This window comes from Pantherophis guttatus, chromosome 1, assembly GCF_059756535.1.
Source record: "Pantherophis guttatus breed Tessera chromosome 1, ASM5975653v1, whole genome shotgun sequence".
Taxonomy (NCBI): Eukaryota; Metazoa; Chordata; class Lepidosauria; order Squamata; family Colubridae; genus Pantherophis; species Pantherophis guttatus.
Window position 1 is genome coordinate 200,347,690 of NC_142063.1, and position 22,770 is coordinate 200,370,459.

General features: G+C 37.4%; 1 long non-coding RNA gene across 3 annotated transcripts in view; it reads left to right on the forward strand.

The window, feature by feature from the left end:
• LOC117674360 (uncharacterized) overlaps window positions 1–22,250 on the forward strand; it is a 37,645-nt gene extending 15,395 nt beyond the window's left edge. Inside the window, exons 3-4 of one of the 3 annotated variants that reach the window (XR_004593814.3) lie at window positions 16,820–16,869; window positions 22,112–22,250. This is a non-coding gene — a long non-coding RNA (uncharacterized LOC117674360). Of the gene's footprint in view, window positions 1–1,606; window positions 1,668–16,819; window positions 16,870–22,111 lie in introns of those variants that run through there. The other 2 variants (XR_004593813.3, XR_009621962.2) reach the window with 2 other exon arrangements.
• The last annotated feature ends 520 nt before the right edge of the window (window positions 22,251–22,770 follow it).

A 22,770-nucleotide genomic window follows, 5' to 3' on the forward strand; every position in this document is an offset into this window, starting at 1 on the left:
TGCTTTAGAATTCTTTCAATTGTAAAGAGTCCCTTGGATGGAGCTAACTGAAATTATATCATGGGGAGATAAGGAGTTTAATCCATTATCCCATCCTGCTGGTTACAGGTAGTCCTCGACTTAAGACCATTATGGAGACCAGAGTTTCTGTTAACTGAGCAAGGTGGTTGTTCAATGAGTCATGCCCAATTTTATGACCTTTTTTTGCCATGGTTAAGCAAAAAGATTACAGTTGTTCAATGAATGATGTGGTCCTTAAACAAATCCAGCTACTCCCATTGGCTTTGCTGGTTGGAAGGAAACTGGCTGGGAAGGTTACCAACGGTGGGTCATGTGACCCTGGGATGTTACTGTCGTAAATAAATGCCAGTTGCCAAGCGCCCGGATTTTGATCATGTGACCTTGTGGATGCTCCAATGACTGTAAGGGAGGACTAATTATAAGTCACTTTTTTTTCAGTGCCTTTGTAAATTCAAACAGTCATTAAACGAACAGTTGTAAGCCGAGGAGTACCATATTTGCTCAAAGGCCTCCAGTCATCTCCAGTCATCTTGAGATGTTGGCTGTCCAAGGAGCTTCCCTCACTCTTCCCAAGGAGATCTAATCAAGTCAGTTTTGATTAGGGAAGCCTTGTCTGAAAACATTGAGAAGCTTGAACACTCTGTGTCACCACAAAGTGGTACAAATATCACAAATAGAAGGACTCATATACAACAAATCTTCTAATCATATTAGGAATTTTCAGCCTTAGGAATACTTTATTGTGTTAAGGCAGTTTGAAAGGGTGCCCTATTCAGACTTCACTGCTGGGCAAATCTCCAGTCTTGGTTTTTCTGCCAGATGCTAGAAAACAGGAACTTTCCAAAGCCAAAGGGTTTCTTCGAACGTAAGTTGGATAACCAGAATAGCTTTTAACTTGATAAGAAGTCCTTCAGATCGAGTCATAGGAGAAGGCACATAGATTCTTCGGACAAAAGAAGAGCTTGATTTGTCACGAATGGCTTGTAGGGAGGTTGCTATTAAATATCACTTGCAAGTGTTTCAACAAAATCAAAGATAAAAACTTTATTAAGGAATCAGATAAAGGGAGTTTCTGATTCCAAGTTTCTGTTTTCTAGTCAAACTTTCTAGAGCGATGGCACTTCCCCAGGAAACAGCTGAAAGAAACCTAATAAATGTCAGGATCGGTATAAGCAAGAGGTCAAGATTTACAAAGAAACAAAAAAAACTTGTTTCCTGCTAAAATTACATTTCTTACTCTTAAAAAACATAGGGGTGGTCTTGATTAAGGAAAGTTTCAAAATACTATGGAAGAATTTTGGTGAAATAATATATTAGCCCCCTTTTTTTTGACAGCAGTAAAAGATTATGCACCAGCAGCTGTTACATCTTCCCCAGTTAAATCTTCTTTCACTTGTGGAAAGTGCAACCTGATAGCGATGCAGGTTCTTGCTGGACAAAAGTTTGCTGCTTAAAAATCAGGTCCAGGTCTTCCGACTAGGCTGGAAAGAATGGGCATCTTCTTGGGGAATGGGTGGGGAATGATGCCTCCTTTATGACTTGTAGACTTCAACTCCTATCGTTCCTCACCTTTGATCCAAAGCAGGGGTCTTCAACCTTGGCAACTTTAAGAGTTGTGGACTTCAACTCCCAGAATTCCTCAGCCAGCTTTGCTTTGCTGGCTGAGGAATTCTGGGAGTTGAAGTCCACAACTCTTAAAGTTGCCAAGGTTGAAGACCTCTGATCCAAAGTGTCTGATTACCACTTCTCAGGAACTACCCTTACATTAGAGATACTACACTTTCAAGGTAACATGGCTACTGGTTTAGGAAGGACATCTACCACAATGGACGGTAAGAATTTAGTAACCTCACAGGTATTTACCAGGTAGTGCTGTTTTTTGGCCACATCCGTACATCTGTTTTCTTCTGTGCTTGTGGTTGGATTCACCCAACAGTTTAAGCCAGCCTTGGTTTATAAATTGCTGAGGTTGATTCATTAAGCCAAAACCAAATAAATAATATTATCATTTGCTGTAACTGTAGGAATTCGACCATTTGAGCAGCCTTCTTTGCATCAGATTATTCTTTAAAATTCTGAGATACAGTATGTTTATTTTTTCTGTCTTTTTTTTTGCATAGGGGATTGTTAAAATATAATAGCAAAATATGGAGATGAAGCACAAAATATTTGTAACAGACCAACGCACTGTTTGAAATTGTAGTGGAAGATGGATTTATGTTTTATGTTTTGTTTAAAAATAAAAATAATAATAATATATATATATATATATATATATATATATATATATATATATATATAATAGCAAAAAAAAAGATTTGCAAAAGAGGACACTTCAATTGCAAATCTCTGTCATGAAATAGCATAATAGAAATAGCATTTGGACTTATATACTGCCCCAATTAAGGGATGCTGTGGCTAAGATGCTGAGCTTGTCGATCGAAAGGTTGGCAGTTCAACGGTTCAAATCCCTAGTGCCGTGTAACGGGGTGAGCTCCTGTTACCTGTCCCAGCTTCTGCCAACTTAGCAGTTTGAAAGCACGTAAAAATGCAAGTAGAAAAATAGGGACCACCTTTGGTGGGAAGGTAACAGCATTCAGTGCACCTTTGGTGTTTAGTCATGCCGGCCACATGACCACGGAGACATCTTCAGACAGCGCTGGCTCTTTGGCTTTGAAACGGAGATGAGCACTGCCCCCTAGAGTCGGGAACGACTAGCACATATGTGCGAGGGGAACCTTTACCTTTACTTAAATTAATGAAAGTTACCTTACTGCCCCAATTAGCACTTTATAGAAGTCTCTGGGGGGGTTTACAATGTCAGCATTATTTGCATATTGCCCCCAACAGTTTGGGTCCTCGTTTTACCAACCTCAGAAGGATGGAAGGCTTGAATCAACCTTGAGTCCTGAAAGAAATCACAAGGAATCATAATGGAAACTCCCCCCCCCCCAATTTCAGCTGTCTGTAATATTGGATCACATTTACCTACTAATGAGTGTAAAAGCTGTAAAAATTACAACGTTAATATATGTCAATACCCAAGAATACTTGAAAACAATATCTGTGTGCTAAGTATTTCTACATGGCTATGAAAGCAACTTGAGCAAATTCCATAGCCATATGGTAGTTATATGCAAGTGTTAGAAGTGTCTGAAAAACTTTAGAACTTGTTCTATTGACCTGACTTCGTGGAGCTGCCAGGATCCAGCTGCAGCAGCACGCACAAAGAGACACACATAAAATATTCCCTGAAATGAAGTTCATATAAACATGTTAAACAACCACCATCTGGATCATCTCATGTTGTCCTTCACATCATTAAGCAGCTTAAGGAGCCGAGCAAATAGGTGGGCAGTTTGAGCTCTCAAACTGAAAGGAAAAAAAAAAAATCTAATGTTTCATATTAACCACTGGCCTAGAATGGTAGTTATGAAAACCAGAATGTTCCCCTGGCTCCAGTTTGGAAAACATTAAATTTGCTTCTGAATCCAGTTCACTTTTTAAAAGCCAGTTTTGAATATCTAGCACCTTTTTTTCCCATGTAGGACTCTAATCTGTGTTGAATGATCCTAACCGTTATTTTACTACCATGTGAAATTAAGGATATTGTACGATAGTTTGCCCATTCTATAAATGGGTTTTTGGTATTGGAATCGTTTTTGGTATTGGAATGTAGACTGACCTCTTCCAATTGGCTGGTCATCCTGTTGTTCTTCAGATTTGCTGGCAAAGTTTGGTTGCAACCTTGACATTCTTTCTTCTTTTCTTCATTTTTTTGCAGTCTTTTATGGACTTCTTTAAGTTAATTCCATCATTCCTCTGGTTCTCTGTTAGTAAGGTTTAGGACCTCAAAATGATTACTGATGTTCTCATTGAAAATGATGGGTCTATGCTCAAGGTCATATTGCAAAAATTGACTGGCTTTCTTCTTTAGATTAATTTGAATCTTGCACATGAGCAGTCTGTGATCTGTTCCATAGTCAGCTACTGAATATGTATTCGATGCTATAATTGAGCTACCCCATCTCTTTCTAGCAATAATATAATCAGTTCGATTTCTGTATACTCCATCTGATGATGTCTGTGTACAGAGGTATCATTTGGTTCTTTGAGGAGAGTGTTAGCTATGAAGAAATGGATAAGAATGGTGGAAATGGATAAGTTGGTCTCCTGCTCCATTACAATTCCCCAAGTCATAACACCCAGCGATATTTTCCTCTTTCATGTTTCCAACTGTGACATTCCTGTCTCCAATCCCAAGCAGGACATTGTGTTTGCATGTTGTGTAGATTTTAAGTTGAACTTGATCATAGAAAATCATCAACTGGCAGATTAAATCTCAGAATCACTGAACTATATCTTTCAAAGATCCTGGAGCACAGGGGAACTGCCAGAGGATTGGAAAAGAGCTGATGTAGTTCCCATCTTCAAAAAAGGGAAAAAAATAGATCCAGGAAATTACAGACCTATCAGCCTGACCTCAATACCAGGGAAGATTCTGGAAAAGATAATCAAACAACGAATCATTGAACACCTAGAAGCAAACCAAAAGCCAACATGGGTTTGTCAAAAACAGATCATGCCAGACTAATTTTATTGCATTCTTTGACAAAGTGACAAAATTAGTGGACCAGAGGAATGCTGTCGATATAATTTACTTGGACTTTAGTAAAGCATTTGATAAAGTAGACCATAACCTAGTACTAGATAAAGTAGAAAAATGTGGGTTAGACAGCATCACTACCAGATTGGATTCGTAACTGGGTGACCAAACGCACTCAACGTGTAGTCCTGTAGAATTAACTGCATCTACATGGAGGGAAGTATGCAGTGGAGTACCCCAGTGCTCTGCTTTAGGCCCAGTGCTCTTCAACATCTTCATCAATGACTTGGACGAAGGGATACATGGGGAACTCATCAAATTTGCAGATGACACCAAGCTGGCAGGAATAGCCAACACTCCAGAAGATAGGCTCAAGATACAGAAGGATCTTGATAGACTTGAACATTGGGTGCTATCTAACAAAATGAAATTCAACAGTGAAAAAAGCAAGGTTCTACATTTAGGGAATAAAAACAAAATGCACAGGTACCGTATATGTGGGGTATTGCTCAATAGTAGTAACTGTGAGAGGGATCTTGGAATCCTAGTGGACAACCATTTAGATATGAGCCAGCAGTCTGCAGCAGCTGCCAAAAAAGCCAACACAGTTCTGGGCTGCATAAACAGAGGGATAGAATCAAGATCACGTGAAGTGTTAATACCACTTTATAATGCCTTGGTAAGGCCACACTTGGAATATTGCATTCAGTTTTGGTTGCCATGATGTAAAAAAGATGTTGAGACTCTAGAAAGAGTGCAGAGAAGAGCAACAAAGATGATTAGGGGACTGGAGGCTAAAACATATGAAGAACGGTTGCAGGAACTGGGTATGTCTAGTTTGATGAAGAGAAGGACTAGAGGAGACATGATAGCAGTGTTCCAATATCTCAGGGGTTGCCACAAAGAAGAGGGAGTCAAACTATTCTTCAAAGCACCTGAGGGTAGAACAAGAAGCAATGGATGGAAACTAATCAAGGAGAGAAGCAATTTAGAACTAAGGAGAAATTTCCTGGCAGTTAGAACAATTAATCAGTGGAACAACTTGCCTCCAGAAGTTGTGAATGTCCCAACACTGGAAATTTTTAAGAAGATGTTGGATAACTGTTTGTCTGAAGTGGTGTAGAGTTTCCTGCCTGGGCAGGGGGTTGGACTAGAAGATCTCCAAGGTCCCTTCCAACTCTGTTATTCTATTTTAACCCTTCTGCACCGATGGTTGGAGTATAAACTTGAATGAAAAAAATGACACTGAGCAGTATACAATAGTGAATTAAAAAAGAATTTAGATCCGTGCTCCTCCTGGCTGGGGGTTTATGATTAGCTTCTAGAGCTGGTAAACTCTTTTTTCAATGAGGGCTATTTCTTTAAAGAGGCCTTGGTTTGCTCCCTCCCTAAGAAACCATCATTAGATCCTACTATACTGGACAATTTTTGTCCAATATCTAACCTCCCCTTTCTTAAGAAGATGGTTAAGAAGGTGATTGAATGGCAGTTTCAGAAGATAGAATAGAATAGAATTAGAATAGAATTCTTTATTGGCCAAGTGTGATTGGATACACAAGGAATTTGCCTTTGGTGCATAGGATGAAGGCAATTATCTGATTCTCTTTCGGTTGGGATTCAAATCTTGATATGGGATTGAAACGGCATTGGTCATGGCTTTTAGATAATTTCTGGCAAGAATGGGAAGGGGATGGTGCATCCAGCCTTGTCCTATTTGATCTCTCTGCAGCTTTTGATACCATCAGCCATGCTATTCTTCTGAATTGGCTGAGAGTATTGAGGTAGGTGGTACTACATTGTGCTCGTTCCACCTCCTTTCTCTAGGGTCAGTTCCAGATAGTGGTGACTGGGGAGGAAAGATCCCACATCTGGCCCCTTTTATAAGATTCAGTTCTCTCTCTGTTCCTTTTCAAAATCTACATGGATGTGATCATCTGATGCCTTGGGGTAAGGTATCATTATGCTGATGATATCCAATAAGCACGTCTTATCCTGATATCTGGAGATTATGAGGATCTGAATGGGGAACAACAGGCTTCAGATGAAACCTGACAAGACTGATAGGCTTTGGGTTTTGGCATCTTTCAGTTCTTGGACTATGCTACCTTTGATGCTGGATAGGGTTCTACAGCCCGAGACAGACCTGGTCCTTAATCTGGAGGTTTGCCTGGACCCAAATTCTTGCTCAAACAGTTAAGAGGATTTTTGCAAAGCTTTGCATTGTGCACCAGTTGCAAAAATACATCTGAATAATAATGCCATCACATCTTCAAGTAGCTGATGTTTATGGACATATTTCAAACACTTCCCAATGTATCCCAACACAGCACACATTACAATAATCTTTAGAATATTAACCTAAACAGGGGTCAGCTCCTGTACAGATTAACTTGCTGAATGTGGTCATTCTTTATGTGTTATGAAAGTCCGAAGTGTTGAAAGCAGGTTTCTAGAAAAAAATGTTTTCTGAAAATACATGTTTGGAACCTATTTTGAAGCTTTTGTTGATAACTTCCAAATGTTATACAGTACATGCACAACTAGATTCAGATGAGAGTACTAGCAACTGGCTTTATGTTGGGATTGTTCCAGTTGATTTATTGTCTGGCTGAATTCTTCAGTGTAGCCTCAAAAGACAAGCAATTCCCTGAACTCTGATTGTGTGGTTTGCGGTAATTCACAAAAGTTTACTTCTGCAAAACTTGCTAAGATTTCCATTTCCAAACCTGTGTGGAAAACAAATATAATAGTCTTAGCTTTTCCAAACCAACAGTGTTCTTCCTAAATTGGGTACTCATTTCTGTTTTCACAATGTTATGAGTTTCCATGAGCTATCCACATATGTTCAATGAAAAAAATGTGGGCATAGGTATTAAAATAACCCTGACTTTTATGGAACACATACAATAATGTAATTGGAGGAAATATATATATGTGTGTGTCTGTGTGGTGTGTGTTTCTAGCTGTCTCATTTGCTTTTAGATTTTTATATAATCTGCATCATATTCTCCATGGCAAAAAAATCTATATCAGACTGTCAGCTTCCAAAATGATATAGTCAAGTAAAGGTTTCCTTCAATGGAAGTCCAATAGAGAACAAAATAATTAACAAACTGTTTAAAAGTAAAAGAGAAGGATCAGATATAAAACACAAACTCAAGGAATGATACAGAATATTAGTGACTATTATTACCAGTGTTACCTGTCTCTAGAACTAACAAACAGAATGTTATTTATATAAAATTAAGACACAGACTAGAGGTAAAAGTGGAAGATAGAAGCTGGTCAAAATAAAATAATATCCATCCATCCATCCATCCATCCATCCATCCATCCATCCATCCATCCATCCATCCATCCACTCTATCTATCTATCTATCTATCTATCTATCTATCTATCTATCTGTCTGTCTGTCTGTCTGTCTGTCTGTCTGTCTGTCTGTCTGTCTGTCTGTCTGTCTGTCTGTCTGTCTGTTTATCTATCTTATCTATCTATCAGTGGTGGTTGCCCCCAGTTCGCACCGGTTCTATAGAACCGGTAGTAAAACTGGTGGGAGGCTCCGCCCACCAACCCCGATGTCATCAGAACGCTTCTGTGCATGCGTGCGGCCCCGTTGCGAACCGGTAGTAAAGGTAAATAGAAACCCATCCCTGCTATCTATTTATCTATCTATCTATCTATCTATCTATCTATCTATCTATCTATCTATCTATCTATCTATCTATCTATCTATCTATCACCAGACGTGTCACAGTACAATGAAGTGAGCAAAGCCCAACATGTCTAGATATATTATATATTCTGAATGAAAGATAAGCCAAACATTTGTAATTTATTTATTTTTTTGTTGAAACTCTGGATTTTAGTGTACAGCATCTCACTATGTGTGTTTGGGGGATTTTTTTCATCTACTTTTTCATCTTTTTCTTTTCTTTTTTTAAAATGCATTTTTATATTAAGTTCTTGTATTTTTAACTGGTTAATATAACTCTTAATAAAATTATTGGGAAAAAAGTAGTTTTACATCGCCTTTATGTGCTTTCATGAACTATGAATTCATAGTTGAGCATAAACGGCACCATTTGTTTAAATTGTTTCCTTAATGAAGTTATTGTATCTTCCACTAAGAACTCAGATCAAAATGTGGCTTTTGAATCAAGTATGGGATCATCTGATATCTTGTCCAAAGAAACTGTGTGCCTTTTTCTTGCACATTCCTCTGAAAATTTCACCTGAATAGTATATTGGAATATCTCAGCAGTGATTTCAGTAGTTTTGTGGCTTTTACAAACCTTGATCTCTGCATCCAGTTATGTATTCTAAAGTACATGTCAGTAGTTCTCATACAACAACTAATTGCTGGACAGCTGTAATTGTAAAGAATGTAAAAACCATGACTCACTTATAAGGCCAAGAGCTTATAGTTCAAGTTACGCTGTCAGGATTGAGAATATTCAGCAATTTGCTAATTGTATTATAAATTTGAGATGCATCCAAACACGGAACTTTTACACTGTCAATGTACTGTAACTTTTCCATTCCATTTCCAATAGCACTTGCACACAGTGTTTCACAAAGGAATTCAATATTTTCCATCTCTTAGCTGAGAATACAAAAAAAGAGGACAAATGTGAAAAAGCCTTAAAGAAGCTGATGTTGTTTTGCAAGATTTAACTGCATTTCGTAAAACCATGATATCCACTACAAAGTCAATAGTTTTAATGTTTACTAGACAACCTGTGATCCATATTTGGGTCATATTTTCCTTACAGAGGAACAGAATGATCACAGATGGGGGGGAAAAAAAAACAAAACACAGTGGGAGTGGGAGCTATTTCTAACTTTTTGTCAGCTTCCCCATTGACTTTTCTTGTGGGAAGCTGGCAGGGAGCATTGGAAGTGACTATCATGTGACTGCAGCTGATTGCAGAAGTGTGATAGCTCTGAAGTGACCACAACTTTGCCATATTTCAATGTCAGAAGAGGAATAGATCCTGGATTTTGAATGCATTCCTTAAATTGGCTCATTTGGGATGTGTTGGTTCAAAAATTATTGCCCTGAGATGCATTGTTTTGCCAAACTTAAGGCTACAAATACCGTAGACACACAGACAGGCGAGTTTTAGTAGTATATACAGTAGATATCTACAAGTCTCTCTTGCACAACAGCATGCTTTCTTTTTATACTGAATCATTGTCATATTCTTGACTGTTATAGTTAATTAATGACAAATTCCGATCTTCACATTTTTTCAAGAGGAAACGGCCAATCCAGCTCCACTAGAGTCTTTCACATTTATATACAGATAGTCCTTGACTTACAACAGTTCATTTCGTGTCTGTTCAATCTTACAATGACACTGTAAAAAGTGACTTTTTTCACAGTTTTTCACAGTTACAACCTTTGTAGTATCCCCATGATCATGAGATCAAAATTCAGATGCTTGGCAACTGGTTCATACTTATGACCGTTGCTTATCCCTAGGTCATGTTTTTGCAACCTTTGGACAAGCAAAGTTGGGGGGAAGCCAGATTTCACTTAACAACTGGGTTACTAACTTATCAATTGTAGTGATTCACTTAACAATTGTGGCAAGAAAGGTCGTAAAATGGGGCAAAACTCACTTAACAAATTTCACTGAAGAACAGAAATTTTGGGCTCAATTGTGGTCGTAAGTCGAGGACTACCTGTATTATACGAAATGCTTTTCAATCACAGATTCACTGTTTTATATACTGACTATTCTAAGAATGATATTTTTTATGTTGTTTGTGATATAAGTCTGGAAACAATCAAGAGTGACAAAATACAGTAGTATGTTTTTATGATGCTCAACTTTTTCTTCAATATATGATTTGGGATCAGTTAGATAGGTTTATTCTGATTCTTTTTCTTAGATAGCAGTCTTGAATTTATTTTTGATATGCCTGATGTATTTTGTCACAAGTTGGTCGTACTTAAACATAAGTTCAACACATAGAAACAGCTACCACTTCTAACATGTCCAAGTGTTTCACAGACTGCACATAAGACAAATTTTCTTTCCACTAAAAAAGCAATAATTGATAATAACAATAAAATATTTTCTCCACTAGTAAGTTTCTCACTGCAATTGGAATTTTGAAATCCCAAAATAATTGCCAATTTCATTCATTCTTGGATTTCCAAATAGCCTAAGTGTCTTTTTTTTTTTTTGCCATTTTTCATCCCCTCCCCGCCCTCCCCCCCATTTATCCACTCATGCCATCTAACAGAATAACTTCTGTCTGCTGCCATGGATAGCATTTATGCAGAATGTTGTATTTTCTCTTCCCAATCCTTTTACTGCTTTCACAATTCCACATTAGGTTGTACAACCATATGGACAGTCAATAGTTGGCTTGAATTTAATATCCAAAAATGAATTTCCTTATTCAACATTTACCGTTAATGTAACTGCTGCAATCACAAAATTCAGAAATCTGTGAAATCCTAAGAATAATTACATGGCAAGTCATTACTCCAGGAGATGTGTATCAACATGCAGAAGACTGTGTTGATCAAACATTTTTGTATCCACAAGTCTGGTGTTGATTCTCCAAGGCCAATGGAAGGTAATCATGGCAATCTCTACTGAATGAAAAGGAATGGTACTTATAGCTTATTAGAAAATAGTACTTCAGATGTCCTGTTAAATACCTGTAAAAAGGGGTGTCCAATGTTGGCAACTTTAAGACTTGTGAACTTCAACTCCCAGAATTTTCCCAGCTGACTCTGAGAGTTGATGTCCACAAGTCTTAAAGTTGCCAAGGTTGGACACCTCTGCTGTAAAAGAAAATTCCCAATAATTCTTGTGATGACCAGCAAATGTTTATAGAAAGTTATAACAGACAGTTTCAACAATTGTAACATTCCTAAAGTCCTTATGCATCAGACATTCCTCTCAAAGAACTGTGGAGGATGAGGCAATAGGGCTAACCACTAAAATGTGTTATTTTATTTGATGTGAACAAACAAGGTTTTTGAAGGATTTGGTCAAAACAGTTAACAAATACCAACCAGGCCTGGTACTTTTCTCAGAGTTAAGGCTGCCGAGGCTTGCTTGAAAGTTTGTACCACTTTCTAATGAGTACTGCTGTAAAAGTTTTTTTTCCCAAAGCTTTTCTTGTAGGAGAAAATTGAGGTGCGTGGGAGAAGAAGAACTTATATTTTATACCCAGAGTAGTTCTAAAGACCTTAACATTCATCAAACATTTGAAAACCTTCTGACTGAGGGATGCCAGGAGTAAGCCAAATGTGTTATTCAGATCTGAAAACACAATGAAAATTCTTTGTGGTTCGCAAGGTTGCACAAAGTAAATGAACCACACCAAAGAATTTCTTCTTTTACAATAACATAACACAGAAAAAATATTTGGTGTTTTAAGTTGAACGGCTTTTTTTCATAACTCCCCTCATCTTTTTTTAAAAAAAAAATTAGTTGCATATTTTCATGGATAACAATTAGTTGATAGCAATTTATGGGAAATGTTATGGATTGTACTGGTGTACCACATCCCCATCGACCAGTCTAGTCAGCAAAACCTTCTCAGAACAGATGGACACCAATTGCTCTGCTATAGCTCAGTGATGTTTCCTTAGAGTAGATTGAGCATCAGGATAGCAGAGCTCCAGAGTGAATGTTTAAAAAGAAATACTGAAATCAAAGAATTCTGCTCCCCTATGTTAATCATAAATATAGAATAGGGAGAGGCAGAAATGTGTCAACTCAACGTGGCCAACTCGCCATGGGACAATTCAACAAATACAAAAAATTAATTTCAGTGAAACCCTGGACAATAATAACAAAGTCAGTCCAGAAATACGAGAATTACAATAATTTCAATGAAAATGTAGTCATCAATAATAAAAGCAACTAAATGAAAGGATTAATGCAGCGTTGAATTATCCCATAACAGGTTTTCCTGTGGCTAGTTGTCCCACAGTGTGTTAGCCATGGTGAGTTGTCCTAGACCCACAGAAATGTACATTTGGATCTTTTGAATAATTTGAAAGAAGTGACAAGAATGTCTGACTTCTAAATGTTTAATAAGAGTAGTAATGCTTGCATTACTTGGAGTACAACTCCAAATAAAATTGGGTTGCTGAAATAGAAGTCAACTTGGGGAAAACCAGAAGTGGGCTGAGATACAATGATTGTGAAATAAGTGATGGTCCTGAAAGAATAATTATGGTGACTCATCTTGTAAAACACAACTCTGGGCAGTTCATAGTGATAATAAAAAGCAACAACAAGAAAAAACAAAATCAGGTGCCTGATTCTCCTTCTTTAATAAGGCAGTCAATCAATTCATACAAACTTTGGGCTCCAGCCTTACCCTGCCCTAGTACCAGAGGTGGGTTTCAGCAGGTTCTGACCAGTTCTGGAGAACCAGTAGCGGAAATTTTGAGTAGTTCAGAGAACCGGTAGTAAAAATTCTGACTGGCCCGCCCCCATCTATTCTCTGCCTCCCAAGTCCCAGCTGATCAGGAGGAAATGGGGATTTTGCAGTAACCTTCCCCTGGAGTGGGGAGGGAATGGAGATTTTACAGTATCCTTCCCCTGCCATGCCCACCAAGCCACTCCCACAGAACCAGTAGTAAAAGTTTTTGAAACCCACCACTGCCTAGTACCCATTTTGGTTTGATCATATGCTTAGAAGCTTTCTGGTTATTTATTTGAAGAGGAAGTTTTCCACACTGTACTTTTGTATTCCTCCTCTTCGAGAAGATTCTCAATATTTGATAAGTCTTCTCAAGATTCTAGTAGGTCCTGTTAGTTCTGGCCCTCAAGTAGAAACTGCTCTTTATAGAAGAGTATCACATAATGGACTGGATAGGTTCTGAAAGCAACTTGACAAACACAGCCAAAGAAAAAACTCTTAATGCTCACTAAATAAGTTTCCAACCTGACTTTTGATTAATTTTGACCGTTCCTATCCCAAATTAGACATAATATCTTTTCAAACATTGGCTCTGTTTTGGAATACAGGCAGTCCTCAACTTATAATCACTATGGGACCTGAACTTCCATCACTGTGAGCAATGTGTCTGTTAAGAAAGTTGTGCAGCAAATCACTGAGCTTGTTAGGTGAATCCAGCTTTCTCCATGGACTTTGCTTGTTGAAAGCTCTCTGGGAATGTCCCAAATGGTGATCACGTGATCTGAGTATGCTGCAACTGATGTAGGTTCGTGAGGTTTATTATGCATCCGAATTTTGATCCTGTGACCATGAGGACACTGCGCTAGTCATACCTACAATGACTGGTCGTAAGAAATTCATATATAGTATTTAAATACCTTAATCAGTTTAAACAGAAGATTGCATAATAAATGTATTGTATGTATGTATTAAGGCAACTCAGCTGGGATCGTCAGAGGCTTTTAAAGGCATTTTTTTCCCTACAACCTCTTTGGTTGAAGTGGTTGCAGAAAAAAATGCTTTTAAAAGCCTCTGATGATCAGGCAACTCAGCTGGGATCGTCAGAGGCTTTTAAAGGCATTTTTTCCCTACAACCTCTTTGGTTGAAGTGGTTGTAGAAAAAAATGCTTTTAAAAGTAAAAAAAAAGCCTCTGATGATCACGTGGCTCAGCTGGGCATGGGGAGGGGGATGCAGGGATTTTTGTTACCGGTTCTCCGAACCACCCGCCATCATCACTACCGGATCGGGCGATCCGGTCCGAACTGGGAGCATTTCACACTTGGAACAGCCCTTTCTGAGAACAATTACATTGTGCCTACTCTGATTCTTTTACTTGTTCTCCCCCTACCCACACCCGTCTATCTCTGGAGTACAGTAAATTCTAGATGAGTGAAAAATATGAGAAATGGTGCTCTTCACTTTGGTACTTTTCTAAGAATGTTTGTAAAATTAGGTATTATTTGAGTTACTTGTCAAAACAATGTTCCTGTGGTAAGGCATTCTATCCCTTATGAATGACTATCCAGCTTGTTAATTTAAACATCCCCCTGGAAGAAAATCACACAGATTTTTTGAGAAAACAAAGGTAAGCAGAAAAGTTATCATAGATCTACATCTAATTGTCACAGAGAGTGATTTCTTCTGAAAGAATAGCTTCTCAGATTCTCCAAATCTTTTGCATCTTGATGTCTACTAGTCAGTTTTGAAAGATCCTCCCTTCATTCCTGGAAGGAAAAGACAGGCACGGATATCCAATGCTGACATTTTGGCAACAGGGACGGAGAAAGTTGTTTCAGGGTCAAGCAAAGATGACAGCTCAAGCTAGGTCTGCAGATGCCAAAAAGTTAATAGTCTGTGTAATGCTACCTTCTTTAAATTCCTGGGATTACTGTGGTTTCAAATATTTTTAGTATTCTTATTTTCATTGATTCAAGAGGCTGTCAGTAAAATGCTGTGCTAGTGCATATCTTCAGCAAAGTGACACTTGGTTGTGGCGAAATATCATAATTGGGGTGTATGGAATCTGCATCTTTGCATTGTAATTGTTTGTGTGGGTGATTTTTGTGTTATAGCTCAAGTTTTAATACTAAGGACAGGAAGAGAGAAGGTAAAATACATTTTCTATTCTCATCTTCTCCAAAGCAGAGAGTAAAATAATTAATTTCTGCCTTATGAAGAATGTTAAGTAATATAAAAATAATCAACTACGTGGGTCTTGAAATTACAGGCATGCCTGAGGTGTAAGAATTAGCATTCTAAAATTGTACTGCAGGAAATAGCTGGGTTTTATTTTACTCAGGTAAAATGTAGTTGGCTAATTTGTGAGCCCAGTCAATGTGATGAGTTAATGTTTAAATGTATTGCACAAACCAGGGTTATTATATTAATTTCTAATCATAATTGAACTCTACATAATCAAGTTGTGTAAATATAGCTGATTATCTTACTGTTCAGAATCCTTTTTGCATTGGGGAATGAAACTGAGAGTGATCTTCACATCTTCATGACACCATAGGTTCTAGAAGGTTCTAGAATCAATTAACTTTCAGCTCATCTCCTGCTCCAGAAGAAATATTCTAGAAGTAGTTTTGCAATAGGTTTCACTAGGAAGGATTTATTTATTTATTTATTTGTCAGATTTATATGCCGCCCTTCTCCTGTAGGACTTGGGGTGGCTCACAACAATAAAACAACCCAACAATAGATAAAAATTAAATAATATTAAAACCAATTCAAATCCCCAAATCCCCAAATTAAAATTCACGGCAGATCAGGGAAGTTGCTGAAAGAGCCATGTCTTTAGGTTGGCGTGGAAGGTCATCCGGAGCCCGGTGGGCAACCCATTCCAGAGGGTCGGTGTGACCACAGAGAATGCCCTCATCCTGGGGACCGCCAACCAACACTGTCTGGTTGAGAGGACCCGGAGGAGGGCAGCCCTATGTGAGCGCACTGGGCGGTGGGAGGCCGGTAGGAGGTGATCCTGCAAACACCCAGGGCCCATGCCATGAAGGGCTTTATAGGTGAGTACCAGCACCTTGAAGCGGATCCGGAGGATAGCTTTCCATTGGCCAGAGTTTGGTGTAATCTACTTTCCAGGTCCTAGAATTCTCCCTTCCCCTTATCAATTCTTCAAAGTAGTCCAGACAAGAAGCACAAAATAGTTGAGATAAGATTTCTAACTCTGATTCTTTCTTTTTTTTTGGATTGTAAGGTTACATTAACAGAATCTTGCCAGTCTAAAAGTATTTCTCCCCTCCTTTCTTTTTACTCTCTGGAAAACCAGGGAAGTCACTCTGCCAAAAAAAAAAATAAAAAAAAAATGAAGTGAGAAATGGCCTCAGTGTCAATTTTTCTACTATACCTTTGTTCAGTCAGATAGTCTTTGCCTTCCCCTTTTCCTTCATCTGCTAAAATTTTTGGGATCAAGCATGAAGACACTTGTGTAGTGGTACAAAAGCGCACTAGAAAGCAAGAGAGGTAAGACAGGTAGTAGAGATGTTTGCATACGTCAACCAAGGGCTTGGAGGAAGTGAACGCATTTGAGTTTACTTCTATTTTCTTTTTCCTGGTATGTGAGGCAAAATTTATCTTCCATTTCCCATTTCTGTCTTATGAAAATAATTTATCTTCCATTTCCCATTTCTGTCTTATGAAAATAAGCACAAATCCTTTGTTAGTTTTTCTCAACCATTTCCTCCACATTCTTCAGAAGGAGAGAACCTTATTCTCCAATGATTCCATTCCTCAGGTACATAACAGAAGAAGCAAGTAAGCACTGTATGAAGGTTTTTCTTCCAGGTAAGAGCAAGTTTTTAGTCATCCCTTTTCTTAAAAGGCAGTCTTGTACAGGTCTCCTATCTGCCTAAGGAGAGGTGACTCTTACATTTGGACTTGGGAGAGTAAGGAAACCTCATCTGCCTGGTTTTGCAAAAAAAATCCTCTTTCTTATAAATACTAATATTTCTCAATCCTTCAGGCCGGGATCATCAGTGTGTGGATTTTATGGAAACATAGTGTTATTGTGTAATCCAAGCTCTATTCTTTTTTTTTTTTTATTGACCAGCATGTGGGTTGGATATAAGAAATCCTGATTCTTGACAACAGCATACAACAAATAAGTAGAAATAGGGAGCAGTGGGCTAGACATTGCTATTTTTATTTAGAGCAAGGACCTCAAGGGATCTGGGAAAGGAGAAAGGAGGTTAAAGGGAGCAGAAGAATATTGGTAGAGCTTGAGATGTACCAGGGCATCAACCTGCAAGGTGTGTTTAAACTGGACAAAAGTGGGTGTGTGGTTTCTAGCGATTTCAAGGGAGGCGCTGTAGTCTTCATGTTATTTTTTTTCATGGTGTTTAGCCTAAACTGTGCTACAAATCATAAATTGCTTTTTGGGTATATATGACATCGATTTGGCCCATGATAATATGAAGCCCATTCCTTCTAACTGAACCATCCAAGGAACCCTTACATTATTTTTTTGACTTTGTTCAAGCTAAAGTCCACAGATTTGCAATCTAGATTGATCCTTCCAGGAAAAATTCAATCTATATTTCAGTTCAAGCAGTGTTTGCCTCCCTTTACTGAGCTTGTGCTCCTACTGATAAAGAAAAGATTAAAAAAAAAGAGTCAAGAGAAGGTGGAACTCTGAATCTTATGTAGAAAGAGAAAAAAATGCCACAATATTTACATATTTCTTTTTATATAGCACTGCATTCCAGTGTGATTCCTGATGGAATCACATTAAAAAAAAAATCAAAGTGACAAAAACAACAATTTAGAAAAATGGAAATAAAAATACATTAAAAAAATGTTTCCCATCTATCTTGACACTTCCCTCTCCTATAATATTTCATATTAGAGGAGTGTTGTAATTTGAGGAGTTGCAGAATCACTAAAATGTCACAAGACATATGTCTACTCTAATTCAAACCCTCTGCTATTTGTAGTCCAGAGTCATTTTTAATGATTAGGAAACCATTTTTAAAGATGTGATGTATATCTCAGTGAGTAAATGTGCTAAGAACTGCAGACCTAGAAGTGGTATTGGTGTAAGTTACACCAGAAGGATATATAGGGAAAAGAGAACTCTGAAATGGTATATTGATAGCTGGATTTTATATATACGAAAAATCAAAATTATCACTCTGTTCTTGCAAGTTGTAGACCTTTTGCTTCCAAGAAATTGGAACCTGGAAGTCCAGAACAAATTCTGAAATTTTATATTTTACTTCTGTCTACCTACTAAAAATAACTTTACCGATCAATCCTATAACATTATAGCTAAGTGTCAACTCTTGTTTAAATTATTGAAATGTTTTATCGTTGTTACCTCTTTTGATGTTTCAGAATCAATATTTCCTTTACAAAGGTTTCTCCCCTTAACTAGCTCTATGCAATACTTGGGCCAACTTTATATATAAACCAGATCCATTTGTGTAGCCTATTTAATATGTGTTAATTTTACAACACAGTATCCCACAGTAGTATAAATTCTCATACCGTTTGTACAACAAGCAACATGTTTACACACAACAGAAAACAATTTGGGGCATGCCATGCTGATTATCTAACCCCAAAGAGTCTACATTAGATGGAAATGTTATTAATTTAATCACAGTGTGAAATCAATCCCAGTTGAGCTATGATCAGAGAAGGAAGCTGTCATTTTTCTATTGTGTTATTTCAATTGTTACTCTAGAGCAATTGGGTTTATTAATTTTAGGGCCTTTGTACTCCAGGGGTCAGGCTTGTAGCAAATTTAAACTCAGACTGGATGATATAACAATGTTGAGCAAATGATCCTGGAGGCAGGCCATTTGATCTGTAGCCTTTGGCTGCTGTTTGCTTCATTTTAATCTGGAACTGTTTAAGAGCAACTGAAAAGCTGAATAACCATCTGATGGATTTCCGGTAGATTCTCAATAGTTTTTACTTAAACATATGTCTTCCATAGACCCACAATTAAAACAGGACCTCTGAGTAGTAGCTGTGCATTAGTGGTTTTATTTTATTTTATTTATATTACAGATGTACAGTATCTGCAAGAATGTTGAGGGCAAGATAGCTTTATAACAAGTTCAGAAGAACTTGCATTGATCCACCGCAAGAACATAACAATAAACAGTGCCCTGCTGGATTGAATCTCTGGCCCATCCAGTTCAGCAGTCTGTTATCATTGTGGCCAGCCAGCTGCAAAAGGAAGCCCACTAGACTTCCAGTAATTGGTTGAAGTTGACTTCTTGTTTAAATACTTGAGATAAAGAATTGTCTTCCAAGATTTAGTTATACCAGTTCAATACAGTACAGATTCCCATACAAAAGAGAAAATTCATTATTTTACCAAACTTCTTTTTTTACTGATGTAATTCTCTACATTTCTATGCATTTTATAACAATTCTTTTACTTTATTCCAAGCAACGTCAAATGCACTTACAATTCATTCTGTTGGAAGGTTAATCTTCGGTATTTTTTTGGAGAAGACATACTGTATACCATTTTCTCCTGCATTTGTTTTATTTTTACCTTCCTTCCTTCCTTCCTTCCTTCCTTCCTTCCTTCCTTCCTTCCTTCCTTCCTTCCTTCTTTTCCCCATCCCATCCATCCATGCATCCATGCATCCATCCATGCATCCATCCATGCATCCATGCATCCATCCATCCATCCACCCACCCACCCACCCACCCATCCATCCATCCATCCATCCATCCATCCATCCATCCATCCATCTATCTATCTATCTATCTATCTATCTATCTATCTATCTATCTATCTGGTTGTGACATATAACAATGTTTGCTATGAATTCCTGCTTACTTTCATATGCATCCATGACTATCGGGATGATACTAGTTCATACATTCCGACATGCATTCCTTTTATTCAAAAGTTACATCTTCACTTGCATGCTTGTATTCACAGTATGCACAAAAATCACAGCAACTTTATACTACTTTAATATAACCTTGTCCTTTTTATTTATTACAAATAGACTAAGTTTCTTCTTTCTATGCCATTCATGTTTTTTTTTTAAAATTATGCCTATTACCCTTCTGCAATTTTGCATATGCTGTACCATGGTTGTCATCAATGCATCCTATTCATGTTGATCTTTGCCCCCCTTGTGCTTTTTTTCCCAATGACATGTAAGGGTGGTTTTTTTTTTTTTTTGTAAGACAAGAAAGAAGGAGACTTGATGACCAATCGTAGTTGTATTCATGCCACATACAGCATTCCTTGTTAACCATAAGGACTTAACAACAGTTGGTTGAGGGGTTTTTTGGCACATTTTGGCCAATATACCACAAGGATAACCAATGTCCATTTTCCCTCAAAACATGTCCAGCTAGTTCTGTGCACGGTAGAATCTTTAGTCTACTCTCTCTACATCCCAGAGACTTATTGAATGTGGAAAAATCTCTCTCCTGAATGCCACCAACCAGGAGGTATAAGCAATGTATTGGCACTCTCAAAAAACTTTAAACATTAGATTCTTAGCAATAATCTTTTAATCTCACTCTACTGTTAGAAATCATTTGAATGAAAATTCTTGGTTAATTTAATACCCCCGACAAATAATAAATCCCCCAAGTCTGTAACATTTGATGAAGATCAAGGTCAGTGAAGGGCAGATGGGTAGCTAGTGACATGTGGTAGTTATACCTTTTTTCTACTGAAAAATTGCTTGGATATATTTCCTAAATTATGCTAGGCTGACATCCAGGTTAGACCACTGTGATGAGAGCTTTCCCGTGGTGATTACTTCTAAAATACCATTGGTGTCAAATGCAGGAAGAAGAAAATATTGAGCAAATTTCTTCAATTGGAATATATCAAATAGATTTTAAAGCAGCTTCATATATATTTGTGTCTTTTCTGACTTTTAAAAAAATCCTATGACTTGAAGCCTAATACTGACTAATGCATTGGGATCATCTTTGTAAGTTCATTGGAAGATATTAGCCAGGTAGGGATGCCGACAAGGGAAACATTAGAATTGGCACCTAAAGTTGGAAAGTTTCAGCCATTGCAATGGCTTTTCATTTGCTCAAACGTTTAACTTACTATATTTAATAGTGATGTTTTATGTTCTTGTTTGCTTTTCTGCTGATGTTGATTTTTAACTTTCTGCCTATGTTTGTTCATATGGAGCCTTTAAAATAAAAATACAATACACTTTCAGTTTCTCAAATATGCATCATAGCAATTTTTACAATCCCAGGTTTTTATTTTTTAATGTAAAAAACAGAAAAGAAAAACATCAACTGGATAAAAGTGGGGGCGGGGAACCAAACCCAAACTTTGAATAAAAAAGGAAAAAGGAAAAAAAAAACCAACACATATCAGAAAATATACATTAAAACCAAACATAAGTTTGGAAACAACAAACTTGTAAAAAATTATTTCTTAATTTAAAGGGCAAGCATTTCTAGATTCACAATGCTGTTAGAAATGTTATTTAAATAATAACGGAGTATCAGAAAATTGGATTATAATATTTGAAACTGATTGAAGCTTTGATCTGTGTGATATATTTATCTGTTTGTCCACAGGTTTTAAAAAAGCTTTCATTATCCTCACTGAATAGTTAGACATTATCATCAAGTTGTGGTTGTCTATCATCTTTTTTAGTTAGCACTGACATGTTGGCCAGACATACCAAATTTCTTACGATATTGTTGAAAAGGCCATAGTCAGTCAACCAATAGCTCACCCACTCTTCAACCACTGTTTAGCGCAGAATGAATATCAAACATCCTGTGTGCATTCTGTGGTTATGTTTTATTTAGCAGTCAAAGTGTGCAGGTTATAAGGCATGTTGTGGCCTGGACATCTCCAGAGTAACTGTCAAAGTGTTTAACTTCTTCCAGGTGGCAGTGGAAGGGGTGATACATTACAGAGGAAATGAGGTGGAGTCATTGTGGTTTATTTAGGCTGGGCGTAGTGGAAATACATACTCCTCTTCATCTCACTGCGCCAAGAATTTCATATCTGGTGCGCCAATTATAATCACATTAACCATAACTGTCTTTTGTTCCAAAGGTCTAGTCCCATTCCCAGAAAGGCAGAACTGAAAGGCAATGGAAAGAAATGAAATAATGATCCACAGTTCTGAAGGCCCCCAATGCACCATCATAGCTGTCTATTTGAGAATTGTATAAATACCACTGCTTTTAAAATATTTGCTATAGTAGTATTGGATCATCTGTTCTCTGTGTTTTTAAATCGGATCTGCTAATGTAGCTGCAGCGTGAAGGCTACTACCATGTGTAAAAAGATGATTAAATCCAAATTTGAATAAGGGAAACTACTTGGTGAGATTGAAATAGAAAGAGAATATATGCACATGTTAATACTTTAAAGACCATGTTAATACTTTAAAGACAGCGTTTCTCCAAAAGCAATGTGTAGGATTGTATCCAATTTTCATCTTGCTAGTAGAATGGATAGTGATGATTGATCAGGTTTTCTGTACCTCTTGCATTCTTACACACGTGTCATTGATCTTTTGTGTCTGTTTATTGGATACAGACTGTATAGACTTGTGATTAACTCGGATAACTTCAAGGAAATCCTAACTGTTCATAGTCAATACAGAGATACAAAATGAATGTTAACACTTGCTCGTTATAAATATTTTTTTATTTTATTGCTGCCTTAAGCATTCAGACAAACATGTCAAAGAAATATAAATAAAAACA